This window comes from Mesoplodon bidens, assembly GCF_964165515.1.
Source record: "Mesoplodon bidens genome assembly, chromosome: 12".
Classification (NCBI taxonomy): domain Eukaryota; kingdom Metazoa; phylum Chordata; class Mammalia; order Artiodactyla; family Ziphiidae; genus Mesoplodon; species Mesoplodon bidens.
In genome coordinates, this window is record NC_138168.1 from 81,923,830 (window position 1) to 81,936,096 (window position 12,267).

At 39.9% G+C, this 12,267-nt stretch overlaps 1 protein-coding gene across 1 annotated transcript in view; it reads left to right on the plus strand.

Moving 5' to 3' along the window:
* Positions 1-12,267, plus strand: part of SCAF8 (SR-related CTD associated factor 8) — an 80,792-nt gene that overhangs the window by 17,191 nt on the left and 51,334 nt on the right.

The following is a 12,267-nucleotide window of genomic DNA, read 5'->3' on the forward strand; positions in this document are numbered from 1 at the left end:
TTATGCCACTGCCTATCTCTTTTTTTTAGTTTTTGTATTTGTTGCTTATATTTCTGAAATGATTTTACTGTAAGGCCTGCTAGTCTTTTGGTCTACTTATTCTCTCTCTGATATTTAGTCTTCAGTATTTTATTCTTCATCTCTTCAACTCTTAGCTCTTCGGGAAAGACTGTAATTTTGCTTTTCTATTCCGGGATTCAGTCCCATTATCTTCTAGGTATTATGTGTACATAAAATGGCATTGTTATCACCCCAATCTAAATTTGTCTTTCTTCTACAGACTTACTTTTAGACTTCCTCTTTATGCCAGTAGTAAAAGTGTGTTCCCAAACACTCAGACCTGAAAACTTGGAATTTTCCTAAGTGCCTCTCTTTTATTTGTATCTTTTCAGTCATGAAATCCAATAAATTATTTTAAAAAATATGTTTTTCATCCTTCCCTTCCCTTTTATTCTTAGTACGAATACTTTGGTCCATGTCTTCATAACTCCCCACTTGGTTTGTTATAGTCAGTTTTTAATTGGCTTTTAATTTATCATTCTCTGTTCTCTCTTGTTCATACAGTAGAACTACATTTTTTAAGATTACTAGATTAATTTTTACTAGGTTAATCTCTTTGAACAACTGTTCTGTTTGAACCACTTTGTGTTTTGAAAAACCGTGAAGATTCCTTTGCCTTCAACTGTGCAGATTTCTTAACTGTGGATTTAATGCCTTTTATAAGACTATTTTATAAATAAGTTATTTATAAATATTTATAAATAAATATTATCAATGTTTGTCATATGCATTGCATATTTGGAAATGCTGTGAAATAGGAAGATTTACTATATGCAAAGCTATACACTATGTATTCCCATCTTTGTGTCTTGTTTTTGGTACTTAGTGATACTCCAGTAGGAAAGCACAGCAGTCTGTTGAGATATTAATGCATTCCCATTAGGAAATAGCCGCTTCTCCAATCCTTTGTGAAAATTACTGCTTGGCAAGAGATTTATTGATGAGTATGCTGTATATGTAAATAGTGCAGAAGCAGAATCACAGCTGTAACAGGAATGCTCTCTTTTTCCAGTCAGTCCATTTCACTTCCACTTTCTTTATTAAACCTTTTATTTGTGGTTTCTAACTACATTTCATTTGTCTGAATACCTTCCCCAGTAGCATTTTTTATTTTGGCACTAAATTATGCCCCGTGTTCTTGTTTTCATGAGGCAAAGTCTTAAGGTCCTCATGGATCCCCCATTTTTAAATACTAGTTTGGTATGTTATTCCTTTGTTAAATGCGTATGGGAACGTGTGGGAAGAAAAAGATGCTCAGTCACTAATGGTTAAGTAAATTGTTTCCCCATACACCAGCTTTTTAATATACACACTTCGGATTAGTATCTCCCAAAAATTACCTGTGATTACATTTTAGAGACCTTTGGTATCATTAGTGAATTGTCACAGCTGACAGTGGTAAATCTCACAATGTGGAGAATCTGCTATATTAGAGTAATGATGTGTCTAGGACCCTCCCCTTCCACTTCTGTAGATTGTTAGATAGTTGAAGGTGAAGGTCTTTATGTTAGGTTTTATCCCCTGAAGGGCTTAATGTATTGTGCATATCTACAGTAGCTAATCAGTGGATGTTGGTTTGATTTAAGTCACCGACTAGCTTTGACCTGTTAATCACTTCAGTTTGGCTTTGTATTTCCCAGTTCTTTTTGTTCTATTTGTTTTTAGTTGGTTTTGTTTTGTTTTTAGTTGGTTTTACCTTGAAAATAAAACTTGATTGATCTGAGTAAGATTATTGCGTGAGTGCTTATGATTAACTCTCAAAGTAAATTTGAAAGTAAGTACACAAGGGTGATTGTTGTACGTCAATTACAAGTTATATTGAGATTATTTCAGAATGAGACATTCTGCTCCTTTGAAATAGTTCTTTATTTCCATGAATATTGGCATAGGATTATAGATACAGGGTTGCAGAGATTATTAAAAGTAAAGTTTGGGGGGGGATGGGAGTAAAGAAATGTATCTCATCACTCTGGCTTTGGCGTTCTGCTCCTTTGAGCACAATAGATCTGTTGCATTCAGGTGAATTTAGATATGAAGAAGCTGGATAGATTTATTTTTCTAGCTGTATTTGGTTACCTGATTATCTTTGGAACCTAGTAAGCTAATTTATCAAAGTTAAATCAGTTTATGTTTGAATAACTAATATGTGCAAGGAAGTTTTTGCATTTAATTCGTATATTTATGAAGTTGCAGTTATTGCAGATATTTTCTATTTGTCATGTAACATTAGACATTTCCATATTTCTGCATTAATAATGTGTATATCAGGTTTCTATCTCTTAGTATACCATACTAAATCTCTCTCCCTGGACATTTTTTTTAACTGCCATATAAAATGTTGATGTAAAAATAATCATGATTATGGCCTTCTGCTTCTTTTTTTTTAAATTTTATTTATTTATTTATTTATGGCTGTGTTGGCTCTTCGTTTCTGCGTGAGGGCTTTCTCCAGTTGCAGAAAGTGGGGGCCACGCCTCATCGCGGTGTGCGGGCTTCTCACTATCGCGGCCTCTCTTGTTGCAGAGCACAGGCTCCAGACGCGCAGGCTCAGCAATTGTGGCTCACAGGGCTAGTTGCTCCGCGGCATGTGAGATCTTCCCAACCAGGGCTCGAACCCGTGTCCCCTGCATTGGCAGGCAGATTCTCAACCACTGCGCCACCAGGGAAGCCCGCCTTTTGCTTCTTAAAATGTGTAAAGTCACTGGTGAAATTTTATAGCTCTTATATATAGTGCCATACTGTCTTTTTCTTCCAGACACTGTAGTTTTCAGTTCTAAAATTTCCATTTGGTTCTTTTTTGTAGTTTCTCATTCTGTGCTGAAAACTTCTGTCTTTGCATTTATTTCAAGAGTTTTCTCCTTTCCCTTATTTAGAATGATTATAATTTCTTTAAAGTCCTTGACTGATAATTCCAACATCAGCGTCATTTTGGGGTTGGCATCTGTTGATTATTTTTTCCCTTGATCAGTGTGGACAGATTTTCCAGGACAGTGAGAGAGAGAGAGAGAGAGAGAGAGAGAGAGTGAGTGAGTGTGTGTGTGTGTGTGTGTGTGTTTTGGTATGTCAAGTAAGTTTGGCTTGTATGCTAGACATTTTCAATATTGTATTGTAGTGTTTTATTAAAGTCCTCTGAAGAATGTTGTTTTTGTTTAGCAGGTATTCAACTTGGTTTGGTTCAGGATGCAAGTTCTGTCTTGCCTTTTTGGGTGGTTCCAGTGTCAGTTCAGTTTTCAAAGCATTTCTTTTGCTGTTTAGGTGTGCCCAGCATATGTTCCACTCAGTTGTCTAGGTATTGGGTAATGGTTTACCTAGATATTAGTTCTCAAAGCCTCTGCTGGGCTTCTTTGGGTCTGTTTCACACAGACACAATTTTAGGACAAGCCCAGGACTTACGTTGGGCTCCTCTCTCTCTCTCTCTGGGCTTCCCATACTCTCTCCAGATCCCAGGGCATCCTTTTCCTTGTTCTCTGGCCAAAAAGTCAGGTTTCTCTCCAGGTTTAACCTTCAGAGTGAAGTGGCAAGAGAGAGAAGAAAATGGTATTTTTGGATAGTAGGGGCCCTTTTCCTGTCTGGAGATGGCTTTTCTCTTGGCGTGTTTGGTGCTGGGGTGGCAACAGTGGCTGTCCTTTAACCTTTAGCAGGGCCTGGGAAGAAAAGGGGGAGGAGTTGTTTTTTCCCTCACCCCTGCTTCCCCAGTAGTGTGGACGATTCCTTTTACCTAGTCTTCTGACTAGATGAAGGGGGTTTCCCCTAGTGTTGTGTTTTTAATTCTGGTATTGGCTGCACCATTTAATAATGTGGGCTCTGGGATAAAAGCCTGGAAATAACAGAGGAACACAAAACACTGCGAAATTTTTTACCTTAACATCCACACACAGCTCTCCGCCCTGCTGTAACTGGTCATTATTCAAGTTTGACTCCAGTGGGCTTGGTGTTCCCTTTTACAGAGTCCTCAGGTAGTCGTTTTTTATATGTAGTCAGTAGGGTTTACTTGTAGTCAGTGTGAGAGAGGGAGGCTACAGTTGCTTACTCCATCTTGGCTGACTGTAACTCCTATGTACCTTTTTTAAGAGTGTTTTTTAACCCGCCTTTTCTAGGGACTTGGGAAGGTTGTATAAATTTGGATGTTGGATTAAAGGACCATGCAAATAAGTTCTTGTGGCCTAAATTTAGTTCTTTAAATGGTAATATTTTGGGAGGGAGAGATGATAGTTTTTCTTTGTTACTAACAGTTTTAAGCTATAACTTAGATTCTAAAATAGCTTCCTTTTTGACAGTATTTAAAACTGTAATATTAACCTTAGATGTCTGCCATGCCTGAGAAATGGCATATTCTGCTTAATAATATAAAAGGTTAATTATTTATGTGAAACTGCTTATAGCCCATAGCAAAAGATAATTTATGAACGACATAAACATTTGTATTTGTCATAATAATCTTGTTAGCACCTTTATATATATCAAATTCTGGCTTTTTGTTTTTCATTTTGTGTTTTTTTTTTTTTAATTAGAGGATCTCTAACCCACCCCTCGCCAAAGCTTGGTATATAGATTTGATCTTACTGGACAGATGTTTGCATAACTCAGATTTATAATTTAAAAAAAATAGGCATCATTTCCTTCTATAATATCTTACATTTTTTAAAAAGGGATTCTGGGGCTTCTCTGGTGGCGCAGTGGTTAAGAGTCCGCCTGCCAATGCAGGGGACACGGGTTTGAGCCTTGGCCTGGGAAGATCCCACATGCCGCGCAGTAACTAAGCCTGGAGCCACAACTACTGAGCCCACGTGCCACAACTAGTGAGGCCCGCACGCCTAGAGCCCGTGCTCTGCAACAGGAGAAGCCACCGCAATGAGAAGCCCATGCACCACAAGGACAGTAGCCCCTGCTTGCCACAACTAGAGAAAACCCATGGGCACCAACGAAGACCCAACATAGCCAAAAATAAAATGAATAAATTAAAAACAGAAAAATTAGAGAAGCTGCCGTCCTTTTAAAAAAAACAAAGGGATTCTAGATTTAAGATTCTGAAAAAGATATACAATTTTGCATGCTCTTCACCATATCACATTATTACCTTCATTATGTGCTTAACTGTACTCTGCAAAGTGTTTCTATTTATTAGAATGTTGTCCATCGCCAAAAGCAGCCTATTAGTTCCATGAGAATAGAGACTGTCTACCTGTTCTATTGGATCCATAGTGCCTCGTACTAATTGAGTATATTTGGAGTGAGTGATGAATTGTTGGATTATAGATGATTTGCATTTTCTGCCGTCTTCATGCTTTTTTTTGGCATTTTCCAGTTTTTCCATAGTAAAATATTTTTATAATCAGAAAAAAGTTATAAGATTTTTTTTAAGGTGATTATTTTTTATGTTCTCTCACTGGTTTTTAGGTATTATGTAACATTTCAGGTTTTGTGCTTTGGTGTTTGCAATTATTTATGCCCCCCCCCAAAGATGCATTTGAAACTTTGTCCTGAAACCGCGGAGTGGCTGGCACAATATTTAGTGTAAAATTGGGAGTTCTGCCTTTGTTAAAAGCCTGATCTGGTGGTCCTCACAGAATATCTGTGATGTATCTTTTATTTAGCCTTTGCTCTTTAAACATTCTGATTGCTCAAGAATATTGCTAGTTCAGTAGAAGTTAACCCAAGTTTATAAAGAGCTTTGTTTCAAATACTTTTTACGAAGAAATTTACTTTAGAAACCTTAGAAGGGCTTCCCTGGTGGCGCAGTGGTTGAGAGTCCACCTGCCGACGCAGGGGACACGGGTTCATGCCCCCGGTCCGGGAAGATCCCACATGCCGCGGAGTGGCTGGGCCCGTGAGCCATGGCCGCTGAGCCTGTGCGTCCGGAGCCTGTGCTCCGCAACGGGAGAGGCCACAACAGTGAGAGGCCCGCATACCGCAAAAAAAAAAAAAAAAAACCTTAGGAAAATGTCGATATTGGTCACATTATTCTTTTAGAATGTGCTTTCCTTAATGTTGGATCTACTACTGTTTTTCTTAATGTTGGATCTACTACTGTTAGTCTAATGTTAACATTCTCTGGTCACATTTTGTCATGTCCTGTGAGTCTGATTTTATATGTCACTTTGTTACATGCTCGTATTATCAGATAGTTTATATTGTATTCCAAACCAAAAGTAATATGGAGGATTGTGCTATGTAAAGAAAGGAGAACTCATGTTAGGGAGTGAGAAATTTTGGATATAGAATACTAGAATACCTATTTTTGAGCTGTTGAGGTAAAATTTGTAATGAGGTGTATTGGTTCTCAGGTATTAAAGTTGGTGAATATTATGCTCTTTAAAATGACTATCAGTGAAACAAGTCTCTTACTTTTTTTAAAATATAAATTTATTTATTTATTTATTTTGCTGTGTTGGGTTTTCGTTGTTGCACGAGGGCTTTCTCTAGTTGCAGCCAGCGGGGGCTACTCTTTGTTGTGGTGCGCGGGCTTCTCATTGCTGTGGCTTCTCTTGCTGCAGCACGTGGGCCCAGCTTCTGTGGCTCACGGGCTCTAGAGCACAGGCTCAGCAGTTGTGGCGTACAGGCTTAGTTGCTCCGTGGCACGTGGGATCTTCCTGGACCAGGGCTCAAACCCGTGTCCCCTGCATTGGCAGGTGGATTCTTTATCACTGCACCACCAGGGAAGTCCTCTTATTTACTTTTTATTCCTATGTGCAAAATACTGAATTTCTATTTTTAAAGTTAGGAAAAGACAGAGAACTGTTTTATTTTGAAATTTTAATTTCTGTTGAATACTTTGAATTATAAAAATGTTTTTTTCAAAAATATTTATGAAAAGTAGAAAAATCTATACAGTCAAGTTAGAAAACTAAGATAAATCGTTCACAGCTTTCTTCTACTTTATTCATTTTCTGTTTCTGTGTAACACATTGCCACAAACTTAGCTTGCGGCTTAAGCACCATGTACTTATTTCACAATTTCTGTGGGTCAGGATCAGGCACTGGTGAGGTGGGTCCTCTGCTGATGGGCTCACTAGGCTGAAGTCAAGGCGTCAGCCAGGCAGGCTGTGCTCTCATTTGAAATTTGTGATCCTCTGCCCAGCTCATTCAAATTGTTGGCTTAATACAGTTCCTTGCCGTTGTAGGACTGAGGTCTCCATTTTATTTGCTGGCTATGGGTTGGGTGTCTTTCGGAGTTCCTAGCAGCCACCCTCAGGTCCTAGTTGCCTTGTAGCCTTCTTATGTGTGTCTTCACATGGCTGTGAGAGGGAGCTAGTTCTCTGGCGTCTCTTCTTAGAAGGACAGTAATTTTATTGGATAAGGCCTTCACTCTTATGACCTCATTTAACCTTAAATACAATACCTCCATAAAGGCCCTATTTTCAAATACAGTTGACCCTTGAACAACATGGGTTTGAACTGTGAGGGTTCACTTATATGTGGAATTTTTTCAATGGTAAATACTACAGTACTAAACAACCCGTGGTTGGTTGAATCCACGGATACAGAACCGTAGATATGGAGGGCTGGCTATAAGTTATATGTGGATTTTTGACTATGTGGAGGGTCATCACCCCTAACTCCTGATTGTTCAGTGGTCACTGCACAGTCACGTTAGGGATTGGGACTTCAACATATGAACTTTGGGGGAGAGATACTGTAGAAGGCCAGGGTTGGCGAGTGGAGTTAAAACAAGATTGTATTAAAATATAATTGTTACATTTTTCAGAATAACATATGCATGTAGTTTCTTCTTAAGTACAGAAGAGATTGTATTGGAAGCTCTTTCTTCTCAACCTATGCTGGATCTCAAAAAAGAACTGTTTTAATTCATAACACTTCTGATGATAACCTTCATATCACTAAGCAATAATTTTATATGTGTTTCTTTAATGGTCAGTTTTAGACAGTGACATTTTACAACGGTAGGTGAGGCATTAGTTCACTTGTGCTGGTCTTGCCCTCTGAATACCTTGAATTTTTTTTTTTTTTTGTGCGGTACGCGGGCGTCTCACTGTTGTGGCCTCTCCCGCTGCGGAGCACAGGCTCCGGATGCGCAGGCTCAGCGGTCACGGCTCACGGGCCCAGCCGCTCCGCGGCATGTGGGATCTTCCTGGACTGGGGCACGAACCCGTGTCCCCTGCATCGACAGGCGGACTGTCAACCACTGCACCACCACGGAAGCCCTGAATACCTTGATTTTGAATGGTGAGACTGGATTTTTGCAGGGCAAATTATTTCCCTCTTTGGCTGTATCTGTGTGTTTTGGGGCTTGTGGTTTTCTCTTTGTTTCATCAGTTAACCAGTCCTCTTATCACGTTTCCATTTTCTGGAAATTTTCTTGTCTGCTTATTCTGTGCCCATTCCCATTCTACATTTTATTGTGAGTTTTAAATACCTTTAAAAAACTATTCCTTTTTTGTCCTGCCAATAAGAAGAAAAGGAAAAGGTGGTCAGCATGCTATCTTGAATTGAAAGTACCAAGATTGTGTTGGATCCAGGAACTTTTGTGATTGTCTTGATTTCTTACATTTGAAGGATCCTAACTCTAGTACTCTCAAGGCCCTGAAGGACCATTGTAGAGAAAAATGAATTGGGGGCTTCCCTGGTGGCGCAGTGGTTGAGAGTCCGCCTGCCGATGCAGGGGACACGGGTTCGTGCTCCAGTCCGGGAAGATCCCACATGCCGTGGAGCGGCTGGGCCCGTGAGCCATGGCCGCTGAGCCTGCGCGTCCGGAGCCTGTGCTCCGCAATGGGAGAGGCCACAACAGTGAGAGGCCCGCGTACTGCAAAAAAAAAAAAAAAAAAAAAAAAATGAATTGGATTGATTAATATTTTAGGTTCACACTTAAGGTTAATTCGTATTGGACATAGAATCAACCTTGAAGGCATAAGATTAATCTGTAAATGAGCAAGATTTTACCCCAATTTAATGGTTCTCTTGGGTTTGTCAGGTCACAGGTTTTTTTGTTGCACTCTTCCAGGGTCATGGTAGAATTCATTTAATATTGCTCAAATTGGGAAAGGCATTAAAAGTTTTGAAGTGAAGAGTTTGCTTGGAATAACAAGCATGAAGTACAACATTTTATTAACTTGGGTAATGAGCCTTATTCAGTGCATAGATGAGGAAAGGCCTGAATACACTTTGCAGGATGTGAGAGTGTCGTGTTTACCCAAAAACAAACAAGTAAACAAAGTTGCATGTTTGTAGGATTGAGAAATAAAGTTGCCCAATATCCGGTTGACCTGGTTTTGTAAAAATGTTATGTTGGAACACACCCTGCCCATTCATATACGAATTGTTTGTGGCTGCTTTCTTTACCCAGGGGTAGTGCTGAGTACAGGCATACCTCAGATGTTTCGGGTTTAGTTCTAGACCACCACAATAAAGCAAATTTTGCAATAAAGCGAGTCACATGAATTTTTGCTTTCCCAGTACATATTAAAGTTATATTTACACTATACTAGTGTGCAGTAGCATTCAGTCTATAAATAATATACATACCTTTGTTTTTAAAACTTACTGCTAAAAAATACCATCATCTGAGCCTTTGACGACTTGTAATCTTTTTGCTGGTGGAGGGTCTTGCCTCACTGTTGATGGCTGCTGACTGATCAGGGTGGTGGTGCTGAAGTTTGGGATGGCCATGGTAATTCCTTAAGACAACAGTGAAGTTTTTGCTGCATGGATTGATCCTTCCTTTTACAAACAATTTCTCTGTAGAATGCAGTGCTGTTTAAAAGCATTTTTCCATAGTAGAACTTTCAAATTGGAGTCAGTCCTCCAAAATCCTGCCTTATCAACCACGTTTATGTACTATTCTGTATCCTTTGTGGTCATTTCAGCAGTCTTCACAGCATCTTCACCAGGATAGAATTCTGTCTCAAGAAACCACTTTCTTTGCTCATGCATAAGAAGCAACTCCTCATCCTTTAAAATTTTATCATGAGATTGCAGCAATTCAGTCACATCTTCAGGCTCCACTTCTAATTCTACTTCTCTTGCTATTTCTACCACATCTGCAGTTACTTCCTCAGTGAAGTCTTGAACCCCTCGAAGTCAACCGTGAGGGTTGGAATCAGCTTCTTCCAAACTCCTGTTAACGTTGATATTTTGACCCTTTCCCATGAATCATGAATTTCTCAATGGCATCAAGAATGGTGAATCCTTTCCAGAAGGTTTTCAATTTACTTTGCCCGGATCCATCAGAAGAAGCACTCTTTATTGCAGCTATAGCCTTACGAAATATATTTCTTAATAAGACTTGAAAGCTGAAATGACACCTTGATCCATGGGCTGCAGAATGGATGTTGTGTTAGCAGGCATGAGAACATTAATCTCATTGTACATCTCCATCAGAGCTCTGGGGTGACCAGGTGCATTGTCAGTGAGCAGTAATATTTTGAAAGGAATTTTTTTTTTTTTTTCTGAGCAGTAGGTCTCAACAGTGAGCTTAAAATATTCAGTATGCCATCTTGTAAATAGATGTGCTGTCCTCCAGGTTTTGTTACTCCATTTAGAGAGCCCAGGCATAGTAGATTGAGCATAATTCTTCAAGGCGGTAGGATTTCCACAATGGTAAATGAGCATTGGCTTCAGCTAGTCACCAGCTGCATGAGAGTCAGCCTGTCCTTTGAAACTTTGAAACCAGGCATTGACTTCTCCTCTCTAGCTAGAAAGTCCTACATTGCATCTTTTTCCAACATAAGGCTATTTTGTCTACATTGAAAATCTGTTGTTTAGTTTAGCCACTTTCATTAATGGTCTGAGCTAGATCTTCTGGAGAACTTGCTGCTGCTTCTCCATCAGCACTTGGTGCTTCTCCTTGCACTTTGATGTTATGGAGAAGATGACATCTTTCCTTAAATCTCATGAATCACCTCTGCTAGCTTCACACTTTTCTTCTGCAGCTTCCTCTCCTCTCTCAGCCTTCAGAGAACTGAAGAGACTTAGGGACTGGCTCTGGATTTCGCTTTGGCTTAAGGGAATGTGGTGTCTGGTTTAATCTTCTATCCAGGCCACTAAAACTTTCTCCATATCAGCAGTAAGGCTGCTTTGCTGGCTCATCATTCACGTATTCACTGGAATAGCGCTTTTAATTTCCTTCAAGACCTTTTCCTTTGTATTCACAACTTGACTGTTTGGTGCAAGAGGTCTATCACCCTGCCTCCTTCACTGACACAGGGTTGCCACAACCTTCAGTGTGCTAAAAATACGCCGTCTGCAAAGCACGGTGAAATGAAATATGTCTGTTGTGCGATAGCAACTGTGTAGGCTCCAAAGCCTAAAATATTTACTGTGCTGACCTCTGGCCTAATCAATAATGGACAACTTAAAAACTCTTTACTAGAAATGAGTTTTGGGGGGGAGTAGCCAGCAGCCACTGAGAAATCTCCATTTAGGTTAAAGATTTCACAAACCTTCATTGAAGTCATTGGAAACTGATTTGATTTGAAGAAGTTGTTTTCACATCTAAAAATGTGCATTTCATGTGGTACCTACAAGTGATAGAATAGAAAATTTAGATGTTACTGGTTGAAAGAGCACTCTGCAGTGTAACTGAAAGGAGTTGAAAAACAAAAGAATGAATGAGTTAGACTGAAAGCCCGGGCTGTTGTTTAGTATCTTTCCTTTGAATCCCTAAGTCTTGAGTAGCCAAAGGAAGGACACATCAGGACTGGGACTTCACTAAACTTTAGTAAAGGTATTCTGTGAAGAATTAGATGAAGTGATCTATGCCTCTTTTCTGGCTGTCAGATTTAATAAAGAAATGAGATTTTAGAGAATCTAGATAAATTGTTAGCTGGAAGCACATATATTCAGTGGGCCTTTGAAAAGTACTTAATTGCTTAGTATTTTTCTAAGTAATACCTTAAGTTTCTGCAGTATTAAAAAGAGGGTCTCGGGCCTCCCTGGTGGCGCAGTGGTTGAGAGTCCGCCTGCCGATGCAGGGGATACGGGTTCGTGCCCCGGTCTGGGAGGATCCCATATGCCGCGGAGCGGCTGGGCCCGTGAGCCATGGCCGCTGGGCCTGCGCGTCCGGAGCCTGTGCTCCGCAACGGGAGAGGCCACAGCAGTGAGAGGCCCGCATACCGCAAAAAGAAAAAAAAAAAAAAAAAAAAAAAAAAAGAGGGTCTCTCAGACTTCCCTGGTAGTGCAGTGGGTAAGAATCCACGTTCCAATGCAGGGGACACGGGTTCAAGCCCTGATCAGGGAACTAAGATTCCACAT